The sequence below is a fragment of the Propithecus coquereli genome, unplaced genomic scaffold, assembly GCF_000956105.1.
Source record: "Propithecus coquereli isolate 6110/MARCELLA unplaced genomic scaffold, Pcoq_1.0 Scaffold13, whole genome shotgun sequence".
Classification (NCBI taxonomy): domain Eukaryota; kingdom Metazoa; phylum Chordata; class Mammalia; order Primates; family Indriidae; genus Propithecus; species Propithecus coquereli.
This window is the reverse complement of record NW_012137191.1, coordinates 7,426,338-7,435,823: the sequence shown is the minus strand read 5'-3', so window position 1 is coordinate 7,435,823 and position 9,486 is coordinate 7,426,338. Positions and strand designations below refer to the sequence as shown.

Here is a 9,486-nt window from a genome sequence, read left to right as displayed (position 1 = left end):
AGGATATTTACCTTTAAAATCACTAGACAAATAATAAAGAAAATCAAATTAAATTAACCACACAAAGGAACAAAAATTCCAACAATGAAAATGAACATGAAATATTGAAAAGAAAATGTGTAATGTATAATAATAAATGTGATGGCTGAAAAAAACCTCTGCAAAGACAAAGTGTCAAAAAAGAAACAAAAGGAAAAAAGGCAGCAAGATTGGGACAAAAAAATAAAATCCTGATATATGCTATTTACAAGAGAAAAGTTTAAAAGTCATTTACATTGATATAAAGGTTTAAACAATATGGGGAAAATGTCAGACAAATACAATAGCAAATGGAAAGCAGAGATAGTCAATATTGAAATATTCAACAGAATTCAAAGCAAGTAGGATAAATATGGAAGATTAATTTTATAAATGGTAAGAAAATTTACATCATAGATCAAAAACAGATGGAACTGAATGAGTCAGAAAATATACATGCAATTTTTTAAAATATAGAAAACTGTTACAAATACAAGGAGATGCAAATGATTATAAATATGAACATACTGGATTTAAGTGATAGGCCTAATAAGACTAACTTGTATATCAAACTTGATATCTTATTTAGAGAAAAACACCTTATTTTCAAATTTCCATGAATCCAAACAAAATTCATTCTATATTAGGCCATAGAGAATTTGTTTAAAAATTCCAAGAAGCAAAAACTGCATATGCTATATCCTTTATAATATAATAAAAGTAGGTATTTATAAAAAATACCCACTGAATTAGATAGGGTTCTTTAGAAACAAATGATTTATCATGGGTGTACACTCAGAAAAAATCTGTAAGTGAAGGAATTAGAACAGAGTGTGTATGTTGGAGGGAGACTGAAGTCTAGTCTCAGGCACTCCCGATAGAAATTGTGGCTTATAAATGTGGTGGTAGGGGTGTCCCCCTTCAGGCAAGTAGGGCCATGATTTTGTACTGTCTTATCCCTAAACCATTGGCTGCGGGTGCCATGTCCAGGATAAGGCAGCCCTTCTTAGTCCAGAATAGTTTTCCAGGGAAAGGTACAGCTATGAGCTCACAGTTGCTGGGAGACATTTGCATTGACCGGTAAAAAGGAATCTATTATGCTTTCAGTTAATATTAATTGTGGCTGCAGGAAAGAGAAAACCTGATGAAAGAGGTTTAAACAAGAAAAAGCTTTATTTTTCTCTTGAAGCAAGAAGTCCAGAGGCAGACAGTTCAGACCTATACGTTAGCTACAGGACATCCTTAAGGATCTGTGCTTTTTCTCTCCTCTTGCTGTAGTATTTTAAGTGCGTGGTTTCATCCTCTTGTTGAAGATGACTGCTAAACCTTTGGGAAAATGACTGTATTCCAGGCAGGAACTAGGGGAAGAGTAGAGAACCAAAGGGAAAAGGCAACCAGTATGGTAAGCTCTATAAGACCTCTTATAGAGCATTCCTGGTAGTATTACTCAGCAACTTATGTTAGTATCTTGTTGGTTAGAACTAGACTCTAGTTGCAAGGACTTGTTGAGAATTTTAGCTGTCCACATTCTATAGAAAAGAAAGGCAGATGAGAAGGAGGATTTGGAATGGCTCTAAACACCACAGTATTTGCCAAACCAATCAATTTTACACATTTGAGATAAATGACTCTCTAAATGAACACTTAGGAAAATAGAGACTCACTTCTACAATTATATCATGCTTAGGACAAGACAGAGAAAAAAGTAGATATAAAATTACGCAACAGGCTCCCTCCTCCTCCTCTTCCTGGGCAAGGTGCTCCTCTAGCAGGCATGCAGCATGGCAACTGTGGAGATGCCAATGTGAGAGACAGATGGCTGCAGCAGCCAGGCCACACTCCAGTGGCCCACCTGTGTCAAGCTGGGCATCCACGGCTCACACTTCTACTTACAGGATGTTTTAAAGGAAGTTGGGCTACTCACAGGTTATTACACAAGAAAGTGAAATGTGAAAAGGCAAAGCAAGAGGAGTCTTCCTGGACTATAGAAGGTGATATTAACACAGATCCATGGGCAGGTTATCCATGTACTGGTAGACTCAGACCACCTCCTCCACTGATGACAGTAAGGCCAGTGTCGAGTTATAGTCAAAGACCTGATCTTCCCTTAGGAACGTCTGAACCTGAACAGGCTCTTAAAGGTACTTCTCAAATTAAATCACTCTCATCTGAAGATATAGAAGAGATGCGACTTGTGTGCAGACTTGCTAGAGAAGTTTTGGGTATTAGTGGGTGATTACACCAGGTGTATGTATCTACTGAAGAAATATATCAATTAGCATACATTGCAAGAAATTGCCATCTTTCTCCCCTGAATTATTATAATTCCCCAAAGTCTTGTTGTGCCATGGAAGTCCAGGCAGATGGCCCTTGCAAGGTGGTATTGTTAATGTGGACATCATTCTTCATCACAGTGGTTATCAAGGGGACCTCAATGAGACATTTTTTGTTGGAAATGAGAATGAGGGAGCATGGAAACTCATTCAGACCATGGATGAGTGCCTGATGCAAGCCATCGATGCAGTTAAACCTGGTTGTCAATGCAGAGAATTGGGAAACATAATTCAGAAGCATGTCCAAGAAAATAGGTTTTGGGATGTTCAAAGCTATCATGGGCATGGAATCCACAGCTTTTTCATACAGCCCCCAAGAGCTCTTCATTATGCCAAAAGCAAGGCAGTCGAAGTGATGTAGTCGGGTTCTGTACATACAACTGAGCTGATGATTTGTGAAGGTGGATTGCAGGATGAAACCTGGCCGGATGGCTGGACAGTGGGGACAAGAGACAGAAAGTGGTCTGCTCAGATGTGGTTACGGAGGACACTGGCTGTGACTTTATGGTGCATAGCCTCACTTCTGTTCCAATTTTAACTTCTTCCAGGATGGCAAGTCTCAATAATACCTTCTTACTGTGCTATGTATTTTATTGAGAGAGTGCAGAAAAGAAGAGCTAATTTTTTATCACTTGTTTTGTTTTGACTGTAGGTAAGAAAGGACTACAGCATTTGTGTCCTCAAGAACTTGACTTGGGTCTGAAAAAGCTAAGAAGGATAAAAGAAACATTGCTCAACTTCTTTCAATGTTGAAATTGAAACCCAAATTTCTCTGCACACTTCTTTTCATTTGCCCTTTAAGCACTTCTACTTAGAGCTGTTTCTAGTTGCTTTTACCATGGCCACAAACTGGCCACCAAAAGCCAGCTTCTTTCCAGAGATGAACCTTCTTGAAACTTGCAATAAATGTTGCACCAGAGTTTTTTGATTATATATATATGGAAATATATATGTATACATTTTAAAATCCATATATGTAATTATCAAACACTAAATGGCCCAAGGTTTGTGTTGATTCTGCTCTGACAGGGTTATATGTTATCGTAAGTGGACCCATAGTTTGAAGTCATTTGATTCCTGGTTAGGAATTATCATTCCCTGCCCTCCATGCTAGTTATTTAGCCTTGTCATTACAGTGTACTTGATTACTGAGTATCTAGTGACTTTTTCTGTTATGTAATTTCATACAATGACACATTATACTTGTAAGAGAACATCTTTTCCAGAGTCCTCAGACCTAACTGCTTTAAAATAATTAAAATTGTGTTTCATTATCTTTATTCTTTTAATAATTTAGTAAAGTGATTGAATCTAGTATAGACTTTTGGGATATGTGTGTGAAGTTTTTGTCAAACTGTAATATTTGTGAATGGAATACCTTGCAATATGAATGTTAATATAATGTGTAAACGGAACTTAAAAAGTTTGAATTGTGGCTAGGCACAGTAGCTTACACCTGTAATTCTAGCACTTTGGGAGGCCCAGGTGGAAGGGTCACTTGAGGCTAGGAGTTCTAGACTAGCCTGGGTAACAAAGTGAAGGCCCTGTCTCTGCAAATTTTTTTTTTAAATTAGCCATGCATGGTGGCATGTGCCTGTAGTCCTAGCTACTCAGGGGCTGAGGAAAGAGTAGTGCTTGAGCCCTAATCCCAGGAGTTTGAGGCTATAGTGAGCTATGATCATGCCACTGCACTCTAGCCCAAGATGACAGAGCAAGACCCTGTCTCAAAAAAAAAAAAGTTTGAATGATTATTAAAAAAAGGAAATTATGCAACAGGTTTAGTAAGGACTGAAAATAAGTTCAGTTAAAGACTGAACTAAGTATTAAACTAAGTACAAATTAGAACTAAGAGTAGGAAAATATTCTTAAGGAAAATAAAGAAGGAACAATTCACCAAAAGGAAAAGTTGAAATTTAAAAATTAGAAAAAAAGGGGTAAATGTCATTGTTCATTTAATATTTGTTCTTTGATAAGGTCATTATAATAGACCAATCCTTGGCAAGACATATGGGAAAACAAAGGAAAAAAGCAATGTATCATGTTAGAAGTGACGGGGACGGGGGATATAACAACATATTTTGACTGTGTTTTTCCCCTTAAGAATAAAGAAAATACTATGACACGTCTACGTTTTAAAAAAAGCCAAATGTGGGTGAAGTGAGAGATTGTTGGTAAAACGAAATGACCAAAATTGATCCATAGATAATGGGAAACCCTGGGGAATATTGATAAAGCAGCCATTTATTAATAGTTTTAAATATTTTTTAAATGTTCCTATCCTTTGGATTAGATATTTTTCTTACAAGGATTTTTCCTGGAGGAAGAATGAAAGATGCACATAAAGATTTACGTGACTGGATATGCAACATAGCATGATTTATTAGCACTACTGATAATAATGAAAATATCCAACTGTAGAGGATTGTGGTTCACACATACAGTGAAATGTATTAATTAGGTTGAACTGTATGAAAGTGCTGCTATTGGCCATTTCTAATCTGCAAACACAGCAACTTCATATGGTCCAACCTAACAAATATACACAAACACATACTTACATACCCCCCTATTTTAACTGTGGTTATCACTGATTTGGGGGTTATGGTGACTTAAATAGTCTAATAAGATTCTAATACAAGAACAAAACGAGCACATAACATGTATGTATTGCTTTGCAATCTTCCACTAAACTATGAACTCTTGGGGAACAGGCATTTGGTTCTGGCAATCATTACATTCTTGGTGCAGGGGGTATTCTGCAGATATTTGTGGAATCAATGACTGAAAAATATTTATACTCTAAAATAGCACATTTTAAATTGCAAATGAGGAGAACTAGAGAAAATACTCTAGCTTAAGTTATTCGCCTCACCATGTGGAAGGGTTAAAGCAACTTTAAGCCTATCATGCTTATTTTAGGCAATTATTTTTCCCTAAAGTATTCAATATGTGTAGTATCTGATAATGTTATTATGAGATGTTATGTCAACTTTCTGGCTATCTTTGAAAACCTCCAATTAAATTATATAAATATAACTTGATGTGGAGAAATAATGAAAACTCTAATGATAAATGAAGATATAAAATATCAAGAGACCATTATTGTCTACATACAAGTTTAGAGTAGAATCGCAGCATGGTATTTTAATCCACCCCCATAATGGTGTATGGAATTACATCAAATGCATCTTACTGATTCATTATTCAAAATTCTCAAATTTCAAAAACAGAATCCTTAATGATGTCAAATAATTATGTAGAGCATGCTTCCAGGAAAACTGCATTGCAGAATTGCAGTTGAATTATTTTCTTCTGTAGTGCCAAGACGGGCATGAGAAACCACTGACTGTGATGGTCTTCAGAGCAAAAGAAGATTGAAATCCACATTTGCTCAGAAATCCTATTACTGTCTCTGTTGAGGAAAAGGCAAAGAAAACCACTGAAATGTTACTGATTTGCCTCAAAATTTTTTGTTCAAATCTTTGGATAAGCTGACAGGAATTAGTCTTATGAAAATCCTTTCTCTTAAATTATTTCATTAATGTAAAACTCCCAAATCCAGTAGCATTCTTTGATACTCCTATTTTTATCAAAATGCTAATTTTTGCCTACATAATATTAATAAATGAAGCAGGAATTGGTATCATTGTCTTCCCTTCCTTGTAGGGTTGGTGTATATTTTAATTAGATAAAAAATTACAACTGCTTTGTTATTTTTGCTATAAAATTTATTCTTCCAGTCATCTAATTGATATGATAATCTGTAAAGAGATTAGAAGATTTGCATTCTGTTTATAAAAGATACGAAGCTCCTGGGTATGAACTTGGGTTTTGAGTGAAGACAGGTAGACCAGGAGAGAATTTTTATGAATACTATAAGTAAATATATTTGGTCATAATATTTTGCTGGCTGATGTCACACTTGATTTGCAGTTTTTGAAATACAAAATGCAATGCCCTTGAAATACAATGTTGCCTGGTAATAGAGAGTTTATAAACCCAAATGAGCCTTCATTTATGTTTTTGATATTGTTTTTTCTTGGTCATAAACAAATAGCTTAACATGATGCCTTAAATACACATTCAAAACTTGAATTCAGTATATGCTGTAAAGGGGAGATTAGTTTTTTAGAAGCCACAATATATTTAGTGGCAAAATTTGGAAGCAGAATGCAGGGCTTATATTTTCCTATCATGCTGTCATTCTCAAAAGTGTTCAGGTAAGGAAGTCTTTTTCCTCCTGAGAGGAAGAGAAGAAGTCCAAGGGATTTTTGGCAACATGAAACAAAGAAAGGCAGCAGGCCTAAAAAGCAGCTAAACGACTTAATTGTGTGGATGTCTATGTTCCTAGTAGTGTTTGCTCAACATTGAACTAGCAAGGGATTGCAGAGTATTTCCAATTTGATGAAAATCTATAGAATAAATTCTAAATATTTTATATCTAAAAATAATACATTTTCTTCCTAGTCTTATCTTTTTACATTTCTCTCTAGCATCACACAGCTCCGTTTAATGGAATTTAGAAAGTTTGTACCTGAAAGACAGTGTACAATCTCTCAATTGAGCCTCATGTTTGTCAAGAGCACTGATGATTGATTTGATTGCAGCTCCAGCAGTTAAAGGAGTGTTCATTTCATGGTCAAGTAGCCTGAAACATTTCTTTAAAATGAATGCTTCTTTTATATTTGGTGATTCTTTTAGTGCACACCAGGGTCCCTCTTGCTTGGGCTTTTCCTGCAACTCTCCTTTTGATATTTCCATTAAACTGTAAAAAATGAGTGTTGACTGATTAACATCTCATTTTAAGAGCTCTGCTAAAAGCCATATTCATGAATCAAAGTCAGTGTGCACCACTGGTAATTAACTTGACAAAATTCAGCTTTCCAAGCTAATCATCTTCTGGCTGCTTTATGTAATTGCTGTCAATTCAGATCTACAAAACAATTAGGGTCCACTAAAAGGGAGAGAGAGGCATAGAACTAATGATTAGGCCAAGTTCTCTAGCTGGGAACATATTCTGATTAAAATTCTGGAGAATAATGAGGAAACAGAAACATTCAAAATGTTGACTTGAGTGTTTCACATTTATAATTATATAAAAACAGCCTACATAAGATCAAACTGATAGGGGTTAAATGGTGAGGTTCAAAGTAACAAATATCCCAGGGTTTACCATATGAAAGTTATTGAGCAAGACCTGGAAAGGCAGTAGACCATCTTGGGCACTGCAGAGCACTGTGGTTAACTGGGTGCTGCCTCTATGCTGAGACATCTGCAAATATTGACGTTTTACTAGTTGTGTGATTTTGGAAAAACTGCTCAACTTCATTCAGCCCACATTATATATATAAAAAATATAATTGTATATAGCTTATATGTTTAAGGGGTAATGCAGATAATGACCTAACCCATTGCCTGGAATTTAGTAGATGCTAAATAATTATCACATATTATAATTATATTATCATTACAATTTATCACTAAAGGAAAAGTCAACTACAAAAATTAATATAATATAATATAATATAATATAATATAATATAATACAGGTATACTAAGAAAAATGCAAATAAATTGCCCATAGGATTCAGAAATGAAGAACCAACATTTCTGGTGGAAGACCTTGAAGGAGAAGAAGTTGATTTTCAAGATGTTCTTTAAAAAGATAGTTATAATTTATCAACTAAGTTGAGAAAATCTATTTTAGTTAGAGTAAGAGCAAAATCATGCAGCAGAAAAAGTATAATGTGTAACTGAGGAACAGTGAAATAATCATTTTATTAGACATAAAATTTTGTAATAGAGTTAAAAAAAATTGTACTGCAAAGGAAGGTTGGGTAAATATTGTGGGTTGACAATATTTAAGTCATCATTAGATTATCGAAAGTTTCAAAGGATATTTTGTTCATTTTTTGTAGAACAAAACGTTCCAACACCAGAGAGTCCCACAGAACCAAAACAGACTTTACCTTCCTATAAAATCTCGGTAAACATCTATTTAGTAATGAAAGCCATTTATAGACTCTTAAAGAATAAAAGTGGTAGCTTTTATGGAAATCAATTTAGTACTATTTTTTAGAAGAGGCCAAAAACTTAAAAAATGTATAACAAGATGCTTAGAAATGTACATTTGGTTCATACAAAGAAGGAAAGATAAGTAAACTTTTTAAAATATTATTAAAAAGCCTATTTTTGATTGGCTAAGGCAATGGGTCTCACTCCCATAGAAAAACCACCTGTAGGGTTTATTAAATTAAACATCTCTTAAACTGACTCTTCAAGATTCTGTTTCCATTTATTTAGATTGAGGCTCAAGGCATCAGTAATTTTCAAAGATACAAAGGAATCTCAATTGTGAGAAGGAAGAGCAAAGACACTTTCCTTTTCTCTACTCTGAAATTTTTCAAACAAGAAAAACAACAATAAGAAATGCAAACCACGTTTTTGACAAAACTAGGGATATCTGCAATCTTGAATCACAATTTAAGATGAAAAGTTCTCAAATACAATAAATATCAGTCCATGGTACAGAAAGATACTGACAGAGGACATAGGCAGTTATTAATACATACCTTAGACACAGCCAGCTAGATGCAAACATTGTCCAGAGCGTTGGGTATGCTAAGGAGAAAATCCTTGGTTTGTGTCAATGGAAACACGTTTGAGTTGGCTGTAGGAACTCTTCTGCCCTTCGTTTGTCACTACAGAGGCAGGGGAGTAGGCTTATTAAGGAAATCATGTTGCTTGCCATCCTTGCAGGAAGAGAACTATGGAAGAGGCACAGGAGAGAATGTGAATCGTGATCATTCTGCAGCTCTCTGCCTCAGAAAGATGGGACCAGAAAGGCTGGTCTCATAGAAACACCCAGCCCCTGGGGCAAGGGGACAGGGAAAGGCACTGTGAGCCAGGGCCACTCTCTCCTGAACAGATCACGACTGTGACACACCCAGACATACATAGCACTTGACATGAGCACTTGAGAGTGTAAAAGGTGTAAGTGGATCTAGTAGTCATTAATATATAGACACAAATAACAAAATGCACAGAAATATAGAAATAAAATATCAATTTGTATATAATGTTCTAACTCATCTCTCAGACCATGGCAATCAAATAGGCCAAAAGTAAAACACAG

At 35.3% G+C, this 9,486-nt stretch overlaps 1 pseudogene; it reads left to right on the top strand.

Moving 5' to 3' along the window:
• The first annotated feature begins 1,793 nt into the window (after positions 1-1,793).
• On the top strand, positions 1,794-2,889 carry LOC105805495 (annotated as a pseudogene).
• The last annotated feature ends 6,597 nt before the right edge of the window (positions 2,890-9,486 follow it).